At 45.8% G+C, this 10993-nt stretch overlaps 1 long non-coding RNA gene across 1 annotated transcript; it reads right to left on the bottom strand.

The window, feature by feature from the left end:
- Positions 1-2149: 2149 nt before the first annotated feature.
- Positions 2150-10723, bottom strand: LOC133356634 (uncharacterized). The gene is made up of 3 exons (XR_009756878.1): positions 10629-10723; positions 4716-4810; positions 2150-2598 (listed from the first exon to the last, which is right to left on the bottom strand). It is a non-coding gene; the product is annotated as an uncharacterized LOC133356634 (long non-coding RNA).
- Between the last annotated feature and the right edge of the window lie 270 nt (positions 10724-10993).

Genomic DNA, 10993 nt, shown 5'->3' with positions numbered 1-10993 from the left:
CAATCTAGATTTAAAAGCGCATAGCTCCCAGTGTGTTCCTAATATCGGATGGAAGAGACCCACAGAGACCCAGAGACTCATATAGAACCACAGAGACCCATACTCATGTATGTATGTTGGACTTCTTTGGCACCGTACGTAGACAGACCGTGCTAATCGGAGGTGCCGGTGGGGGGGAAGGACGAGGAATCTCCGCACGCGCGCGCACGATAGTTACCCTCGGCGTGTTTTAACTCATCTCTCTCGTGGCGAGAGCAGGTGTCGAATAACCTCCGGTACCTGTTCCCTGTGCCCAAGGACAGCCGGCGCATCATCACGCTCGCCAAAGACGACAACTACATCTCGTTCAGGTGCGCTGCCGCCGCGCACGTCTCGGTCGTCGTCGTCCGCTGTCCATCGCCGATGGGTCTCCCGCAGCGTTCTTCATTGCAAGGCCCACCACGAGCCACTTGGGGGCCCTGGTGGCCTTGAGTGCAGACCCCGACGTGCGGCCCCGACAATGCACATATGTGAAACTAAACTATTTTGATGTTGCGATGTGATTTGACCCAACTAGGTAATTTGCGGGTTGTTTTACAAACACTGTAAATTTCACCGTAATGCCGGCATGCCACGGTGGTGAGATGACGACTTCGCCAGGTATACAGGAGATCATAGGTTCGATCCCGACCCCGACGCCTGTATATTCGGAGTTTGCATGTTCTCCTCCTGGTCGCATGGATTTTTCTCCGGGTCCTCCGGGTTTTTCTCTCCACATTTAAAAACTTGAATTTAGAGTATTTGGCTGCTATACATTATTATGTGAAAAGAGATACATAGCTCAGTGGTAAAATAAAAAGTTTCGTTTTACTTGAGTTTTCGAGCATGGGCACAGAGTTTTCATTTAATGCCATCTCTGAAGCTGACGGCGCGTAATGTTCATTTGTTTATGCATCCGCAGTTTTTAACAGGGCGGCCGCTGGCCTCTAACTGGCAAACGTCTGCTAGGACGCATAATGAGAGTCCAGGGAGGATGATGGACTGAATGTAAGAGTCTAGCGTTGGGCCGCGCGGCCCGCAGGTGACTTGCAGAGCGGGTCGGAACTTGAGTCGGTGGGGTCGCTGCTCTGGTCGCATTCGCTGTGCCGTGACCTGACCCGCATTCCCCCACCCCCGATGCGATGTGTAAATTTAAAGATGACCGGGCGTAATGCTGGCCACCCACACCCACCCCTTCGTGTGCCGTGCTGGCTTTCCTACGTGCTAATAAGCGAACAGCGCTTTTCCCACACGGTCTGTTAAAGGCTACATGGGGGGGGATCTTTGCTTTCGTGTGTCGCGCAGTCTACGAGATTAAACTGGGCACGCTGGACAACGTGGCCACCGCCGAGGTGGAGTGGCCCTGGAAACCGTACATGAACACGGCGAAGAAGTGTAAGTTCCCGAGCGTGGATTGAGGGGGGGGGGGCGATTCCCCCCTCCTCCCAACACCGTGGGCATGGGGGGGGGGGGTGTTTGTCCCTGAAAAAACGGAGTTGGAGTCAACTCGCGGCGCTCTCCGCCGAGGCTCGAGGCGTTGAGGAGAGGTCGCCGTGTGGATAGGGCAGTGCGTGAATTGCTGTTCCAACCCACGTCACACACGCCCATCATACGCGTCACACACACATTGCGGATGTACATTTATCAAACACAAACATGCACATCTTCGCATGCGTCGCACACAGACGCACACAATTGCACAAAAAGACAAAAGTACCCCGTATCGCCTTTAACAGATTTCTGGGGCAAGTGCTGTTAGCGGGTAGCACCTATGATGGCCGGCATGGCACAGAAGTGGGTGGGTGGCCAGCCCCACGTCTGGCTGCCTTTGCCTCCCCAGGTTTGCGATGTTATACACACCACACCACGTACTCGGATGGCTGAGTTCGTAGGGCGCTAACCGCTGCACCACCGCTCCCCAAACGGTGTACACAAACATACACGCGTACACAAAACGAAAAATTAACATTTATTTAAATAAATAAAAAAGAAAATACCAAGTCAGGCAGGTGGAGAAAGTGGCGTGTCGTTGTGCATGTGTAGATATGAAAAACTGCCATAAGTAAATAATATTTTTGGGAAGTCAAGCACCTTGCGTCACATCTCGACCATTTGAATGGACATCCCCCCCCCCCTCTGTGGCACAAAATAAACTAACAAAACGAATCTATTTGTATTTTAGCAGGTAAGGCCCACTGCTATGCAGCTCTTTTCCAGACGCGACCTGGCCACAAATGAAATACCCATGAATTGGCTTGTTACGCAGAAATTTATAGCAGCCAAATACTCTTAAACACATGTTTCTGAATGTGGAGGGAAAAACCGAAGGACCCAGAGAAAAATCCATGCGGCCACGGGGAGAACAAGACGCTTCTCATCCGTGAAGCACTTCACTTTAATGAGGCGCTGCTGGTGGAGATCGTCTCTGAGGCACTTCTCCTCTGTGCGGCACTCCACCCTGGCAAGGCGCTGCATTTCAAAGAGGTGCTCCTCTACCACGAGGCGTTTCTCCGTGGCAAGGTCCTTCTCCTCCTTGAGACGCTTCACCCCGCTGAAGTCCTTCACCTCCCCAAATATCCTCTGTTCAAGCAAAGATGACCACAGGAATATTCAAACATGCACATGCAAAACATTCATACCCTCATAATCAACGTTTTTGTGTTAGATCGCGTTATTTATAAATGTGTCGTAACCTTCCACCACCCGACACGGCCAATCATCAAAAAAGTGTCACGTTGACAAAAGACAAATAGTTCACTACTTTAGCCCACCGGTGTGTTGAAGCGTGAAACCACAACATTTACAAAAAAAACTGGAAATGTTGTGGATTCACGCTTCAACACACCGGTGGGCTAAAGTAGTGAACTATTTGTCTTTTGTCAACGTGACACTTTTTTGCTGATTGGCCGTGTCGGGTGGTGGAAGGTTACGACACATTTATAAATAACGTGATCTAAACCCAAAAACGTTGATTATGAATAATACTGGTCGCGAAAGCCTCCGTGTTAAAAATTCATACCAACAGGCACGCAAACATAGACGTGCACATAAACACAAATGCATACTCACACATCTATGTACAGATGCAGACATCCACATTCACTCATTCAAGCTTGCTTAGCACACACATGAATATACACTATCACCTGATGTTAACATAACACCTTATCCATCAATACTTTTATCACATTTATTTAATTCTGTCTTCATTGGTAATAAATTACCACTTCAAGTGCTTGCATGAGTGGGATGGTGGAGAGATGGTGTTGTTATTTGGAGAGGTCAAGTAGTGGAATGTTCTCGAGAGATGGTGTCTTATGATGGTATAGTGAGGGAAAAAAGTATTTGATCCCCTGCTGATTTTGTACGTTTGCCCACTGGCAAAGAAATGATCAGTCTATAATTTTAATGGTAGGTTTATTTGAACAGTGAGAGACAGAACAACAAAATCCAGAAAAACGCATGTCAAAAATGTTATGAATTGATTTGCATTTTAATTAGGGAAATAAGTATTTGACCCCTCTGCAAAACATGACTTAGTACTTGGTGGCAAAACCCTTGTTGGCAATCACAGAAGTCGGACGTTTCTTGTAGTTGGCCACCAGGTTTGCACACATCTCAGGAGGGATTTTGTCCCACTCCTCTTTGCAGATCTTCTCCAAGTCATTAAGGTTTCGAGGCTGACGTTTGGCAACTCGAACCTTCAGCTCCTTCCACAGATTTTCTATGGGATTAAGGTCTGGAGACTGGCTAGGCCACTCCAGGACCTTAATGTGCTTCTTCTTGAGCCACTCCTTTGTTGCCTTGGCCGTGTGTTTTTGGTCATTGTCATGCTGGAATACCCATCCACAACCCATTTTCAATGCCCTGGCTGAGGGAAGGAGGTTCTCACCCAAGATTTGACGGTAGATGATCCCTTACATCGTCACTTTGATGCAGTGAAGTTGTCCTGTCCCCTTAGCAGAAAAACACCCCCAAAGCATAATGTTTCCACCTCCATGTTTGACAGTGGGGATGGTGTTCTTGCGGTCATAGGCAGCATTCCTCATCCACACACGGCGAGTTGAGTTGATGCCAAACAGCTCCATTTTGGTCTCATCTGACCACAATACTTTCACCCAGTTGTCCTCTGAATCATTCAGATGTTCATTGGCAAACTTCAGACGGGCATGTATATGTGCTTTCTTGAGCAGGGGGACCTTGCGGGCGCTGCAGGATTTCAGTCCTTCATGGCGTAGTGTGTTACCAACTGTTTTCTTGGTGACTATGGTCCCAGCTGCCTTGAGATCATTGACAAGATCCTCCCGTGTAGTTCTGAGTTCGTAGGGCGCTAACCGCTGGGGGTCAAATACTTATTTCCCTCATTAAAATGCAAATCAATTTATAACATTTTTGACATGCGTTTTTCTGGATTTTTGTTGTTATTCTGTCTCACTCTTCAAATAAACCTACCATTAAAATTATAGACTGATCATTTATTTGTCAGTGGGCAAACGCACAAAATCAGCAGGGGATCAAATACTTTTTTCCCTCATTGTAGAGACACGATGAGGCTCTATGATGGTGCATTTAATTGGCCGTGGTGGTGTGGTGTCATGAGAAAGGTAATGTGGAGAGATGGTGTAGTGATATTTTGGTGTGATGGTGTGCTAGTTTTGGAGAGAATGTTGTGTGTTTGGCCCCCACAGACCCCACACCTTTGGGGAGTGATGCTTGTAGCAACTTTGGCCTGGGAAAGGGTCCACCTTATCCATGTCCCTGCACGTGGTCGACTGGCACGACGACTCCTGGCCTACAAAGAACAAAATTAATTCAAATGACGAGTAATGAATTAGAGAACGAAGGACGTGGAGTTTCACAGAAATAATTTTAAGATCGCTGTAATTGCCTCTTACCACACAATAGGACCTGCTATTGATAAATATTCATCACATGGCAGTAAAACTTTACAAGTCATGTTTAGCTTGAGACCCCAGTTTAAACAAAAATGGCTGAAACTCAGATCTGAACCCATCCTCTCAGCCACACTCGCTCATTACGTCTTCCCATCACCACCAAGCCATGTCTACTGGGTGGGGAGGGGCTGGTGCCCTGATAAAACTCAACGTTTAACCTACTCATGCCAGCTTGTGGCCGCCCTCACAGTCGGCCATATTTGCAGAATACACCACACCGCCGTTGACCCTGGCCATTGACCGAGCAACCCAACGTTCCTACCAACTCCCTCCGCAGGAATGTGTTGTTTTATAACCCTGTGAGCCATGCGGATCTTGACTCGGGTGCAACCGCAAAAAAAGCAAGAAACATCGCAACAGAAAAATCCTGGATAAAACAGCAAAGTCTTCCAGAATAAACACCAGATTCCAACGCCATGTGCAAAAATCCAAGTGGGATGCAAGTCAAACAATAACAACCATAAGACAATGTAGATTAAAGTTATCAGGCTAACTCTGTACTACAACAAACAAACATGGCTAAACGAAACGTTTTCAAAATCACCAAAATAAGGCTATAAAAACAATGTAACAGTGATCATAGGAACTGTGATTCAAATTTAACAATAAACGATACACGTAACATGTACGACCAAACTTTGCAGCTGTAGTTGGTTGCATGAGCCACTCCACAACAGCAGGAGTATCAGTAGCAGAATATAAATTTTTCAATGCACCTTTAAAAATCAGCACACTCTAATCAAAACTCAAGATCGTAGTGTTCTGCCCTTACTAGTACGGTACATTTCATTAAAGCGTGTTTAAAAAAAAGTATTTTTAAATATTACTTATTTCTATCGATGTTCAAAATCCGACCTTTTCAAGCGGTGTTTCTTCATCTCGTGTACATTCGCTCACTTCCCAGGCACATTTCTTTAGAACGACTCATTCTTTCAGAACTGCCTTCTGCGTTTAGTTTGTTGTCCTGCCCCCGCACCTCCTCCGATTAACACGGTTGGCTACGTATGGTGGGAAAGAAGTTAAAGGTACGTAAAGCACGCTTGCAACGTTTAAAGGAGTCTGCGCTTTAATCTTGTGTCTTGTAACCAATCCGTGCGTACGGTGCTGGTAAACGTCGTGTTCAACAGACGTTCACATATCGAGTGTATCCGCATATACCTTGGTACCACAGCGAGTCTGATACGCACTCCCGCCCCCCCCCCCTACAACAGGTAGACAGACTGTGGCATAATTGTGGATTTTCAGGAGGGCCTATAATAGCACCCCATCAACATTGATTGCCATAAAGATGTCAGGAGCAGTAAACAACCTCTATGAAAGCAGTCTGACAAGGTATGATCATCAAACTGCCAGTGCCAACTGTTTCTGCTTGGTCAAAGAGTGGTGCAATTATTCCCTTTAGAATTCCAGATCATGCTCTTGGGTTAGGTTTAGTCTGACCTTAATCCAGATGCAAATGTGCACCAACTATATAGTCAGTCAGGCAGTTATTTTGGGTAACGGCCATTTAGCTAAGCATGTATTTTTCAATGGTGACCTACAGGAGCAATAAACAAATGATTTTCCAAATGTGCCCCATGGTTTTCGTTGTCTGTTTACCCATGTCTGTGCACGAGATCGCCCTAAGTGTTGAGTGTGGGGGGCAGGGGTTGTCATCGCCCGGCGAACTCTTGAGCCACACACGCGGTACCCAAAAACCGAACACTTTGCCAAGAGCATGGCCCAGCCACGCGAGACTAAGTGCCGCTTGTACAACAGAGCAGCGTGGCAGTCGGCGAAGAAGGCTTCACGAGCACTAATTACGTAATAATAATACCGTGCGGTAATAATTGTGCTCTACTAAATTTCAGAATGATGTAAAGAATGTTTTGTGGGGGTTGTTTTCTACGAGCGGCAGGATAAAGTGTGGGTTACTCCAACCTATTCCAAGGCGTCTTGCAAGCTTGGAAGAGCTCACCAAAAAATACCCTCTAGAACAGCACTCTAGAGCTATTTCTAGCAGAGGCCCTTTCACCAGCAGTGGCACAAATAATTGCAGGGGCTGTACCATTACCTTGTATTACAGTTACCACGGTAGCGAAATGTTAACTACCTCGACTGGTATACACGAAGTCGTGGATTCGATCTCGACCCTGACATCAGCATATTTGGAGTTTGCATGTTCTTCCCGTGGTCGCGTGGATTTTTCTCGGGATCCCCCGGTTTTTCCCTCCACATTTAGAATATAACCATGCTTTCGGAGTATTTGTCTGCGAAAAATTTCCAAGCGATAAGTCACTTCGTTTTTGCTATCATTCGTGGCCAGATCACTTCTAAAAGAGAGCTATATAGCTCAGTGGGCCTTCCTTGGTAAATAACAAAAAAGTTTAGTCATTATTTCACGGCTATTATACGACAATCAAGCTAAGACAATGTCCCCATGTTCATGCGAGCACTGGGGCGTCACCCATCTCCATTTGATACCCAGCCCGAGGTTTAACATTCGCGATGCGGCGACACCTGAGCCAGCCTCGGCTCCCCTTCATCAACCTGCAATGACCAGTGTAGTGAGGGCCTAGTCAAACAACAACCATAACAAACATGTAGTGGGGAAGCCTTCAATCAGCAGTGAATTGGACAATTATTTTGGTATGCCCCCCCCCCCCAACCAAACCTCAAGACTTCGCAAAAACTACCCAACATGGCAATCAAATTTTTCTTCACGTTAAATCTTTTTTTTTTCTTCCAAACTTGCAACTGAACAAAAAATATCGGAATGAGAAGACAGTTTAGAACATACTGATTGTCCATGAACATTTTCAGTCGCCTTTTGTTACCTAAGTCAAAGTTTATACATATTCGATTATCGATACCATCGTTCACATGTCCCTCCTGTTTAGGACGAGCCCTATGTACGACAAAATACTGCTGTGATTGACAGGATTAAGTTTCTCGTCATGCACACTGCTGTGTGTAGAATGATGTAAACGCCGAGCACACGTTTTGTACGGGAACTACGTTGGAAGGGCCATCAGATGTGACAGTGGTTCTCATTGCCACAACGTAAAATGTTAAACTCATAAACATCAAAGCAGCTGGCTCCTAGATCTCTGATAACAACAATGCGTGTCGCCGGTCTTTGGCAACCGTGTTGTTAAAACTGTGCATGATGGTCGTGCACACTCCAAGGGTGAATAATGTTAACAAATGTATGAATTTGTATACGACTTGCCACTATGAGCGTACTAAAGAGATGTTTGTTGTAGAGACAAAGGAAGGAACGATTGTCTACGAATTGTGGTTAAAAAAAGTGCATGCATGGCAATTCAGATTGGTTAATTTTCCAGTGGCCGTGAGTTGCAATGAAACTATGACTGTTGTTACAGCAACAGTGTGTGATGGATATCAACAGTATATCTATTTTATGTTTTGCGTGACTTGTTATATCAGTCTTAATTTGGAGCTTTCGTGACTGCAGGAATTATTATTTGGTTCTTTCGGTAAAGTCAGTGATAGATTAAATTTTTCCAAATTCTTCCAGAAAAAATACATGGCATTTCAATAAGCTCACATCTATTGACGCACATACTGTATATGAGATAGATGCATTGCTTTGATAGTTGTTTATGCTATGAGACCTCCTTTACCAGTGGCCAAATATAGTAATAGGTTTTTACCCTTTCAACTGGTACAATAACTGACACCTTTATACAAGGCATCATGTTTGCAATAACCACAACACAAGTAGCCAAAATGCAAACAAAAATAAACAACTCTGATGATGATAATGATATGCACTGTCCTTGAAGTTGATTGGTCCACACCCGAGACAGCTTTTCTTAGAGCCTAGTCTCCATTGGTGTTGGACCAGATGACGCCAAAAGGCGTACAACTCAAAGACAGCGCACTATCAGAGTATTGAGAGCTCGGGGTAAGCATTTACACTATGAGACCTCCTTTACCAGTGGCAAAATATAGTAATAGGTTTTTACCCTTTCAACTGGTACAATAACTGACACCTTTATACAAGGCATCATGTTTGCAATAACCACAACACAAGTAGCCAAAATGCAAACAAAAATAAACAACTCTGATGATGATAATGATATGCACTGTCCTTGAAGTTGATTGGTCCACACCCGAGACAGCTTTTCTTAGAGCCTAGTCTCCATTGGTGTTGGACCAGATGACGCCAAAAGGCGTACAACTCAAAGACAGCGCACTATCAGAGTATTGAGAGCTCGGGGTAAGCATTTACACTATGAGACCTCCTTTACCAGTGGCAAAATACTCTGATAGTGCGCTGTCTTTGAGTTGTACGCCTTTTGGCGTCATCTGGTCCAAGACCAATGGAGACTAGGCTCTAAGAAAAGCTGTCTCGGGTGTGGACCAATCAACTTCAAGGACAGTGCATATCATTATCATCATCAGAGTTGTTTATTTTTGTTTGCATTTTGGCTACTTGTGTTGTGGTTATTGCAAACATGATGCCTTGTATAAAGGTGTCAGTTATTGTACCAGTTGAAAGGGTAAAAACCTATTACTATATTTTGCCACTGGTAAAGGAGGTCTCATAGTGTAAATGCTTACCCCGAGCTCTCAATACTCTGATAGTGCGCTGTCTTTGAGTTGTACGCCTTTTGGCGTCATCTGGTCCAACACCAATGGAGACTTGGCTCTAAGAAAAGCTGTCTCGGGTGTGGACCAATCAACTTCAAGGACAGTGCATATCATTATCATCATCAGAGTTGTTTATTTTTGTTTGCATTTTGGCTACTTGTGTTGTGGTTATTGCAAACATGATGCCTTGTATAAAGGTGTCAGTTATTGTACCAGTTGAAAGGGTAAAAACCTATTACTATAGTTGTTTATGCTTACCATTTTGTAAGTTGAATTGTTTTCACTTGAGTAAATAATAGAAACTGTAAGAATGATGATGAATTCGCTCTGCTTAATATCATTCCTCATTTATGTTTCGTAGTAAATTCATGCAACAGCATTCGTGTCAAAAGTATTCACCCATGGTGTTATTCTAATGACCCATATGCACGAGTAGAGAAAGGCACGTATGATATGAATGGAATAATTGTACAGGCACAATTGTTTTAAAAACCACGAGCTGATTTCCCCACTCTTCATCTCAGAAAAAAGAGTTAAGCAGGCGACAGTAAAGACAGCAGCTATGCCAAACTTAGACTTCAAAGTCACCGTTTCTCCACTTTCAAAGGCTCACTGAACTCTGCTCATCTCCGTTAGTGGTCCCTAGCCGATGGTGGAAATTCCACATTCCTATGGTGGGAATCAGAATGTCCACACGATGACCACACAGAGACCCACAGACTCACCACACAGAGACCCAGACTCACCACACAGACCCACAGACTCACCACACAGAGACCCACAAACTCACCACACAGAGACCCACACACCACACAGAAACCCACAGACTCGCCACACAGAGACCCACAGACTCACCACACAGAGACCCACAAACTCACCACACAGAGACCCACACACCACACAGAAACCCACAGACTCGCCACACAGAGACCCACAGACTCACTACACGGAGACCCAGACTCACCACACAGAGACCCACAGACTCACCACGCAGAGACCCACAGACTCACCACAGAGAGACCCACAGACTCACCACAGAGAGACACACAGACTCACCTCACACAGAGCCCTGTGTCGGCATCTTCAGGTTGAGTCGACCACGAGGAGGCCCAGACAGGGTTCAATTTTTCCTGCCATCGCCGCCATTCGCCCCGACCGGAAGTAGAAGCTGGGGGTGGAGGTCGCCCAAAGAGGAGGGGCGGGGGGCGGCTTCCGGGGGCGTGGTCGCGCACTGTCACGTCACTCGGAGGGCGTGGCTGAAGGGGGCGTGGTCAAGTCCCTCGTGCTGTGACATCACCGGTGACGTCGCAATCACCACGTGCTTCCTCAGAGTTCAAGGCGGGCGTGAAGGAGACGGCAGCTTCTTAAACTTCAGCTGCTTCAGCTTCATCATCGTCGCCTTTCGAACAACTTCTGCTGAA

The sequence above is a fragment of the Lethenteron reissneri genome, chromosome 55 (assembly GCF_015708825.2).
Source record: "Lethenteron reissneri isolate LAM-NWPU_2019-01 chromosome 55, ASM1570882v1, whole genome shotgun sequence".
Lineage (NCBI taxonomy): Eukaryota > Metazoa > Chordata > Hyperoartia > Petromyzontiformes > Petromyzontidae > Lethenteron > Lethenteron reissneri.
The sequence above is the reverse complement of the archived record's forward strand: the minus strand, read 5'-3'. Positions and strand labels throughout refer to the sequence as shown.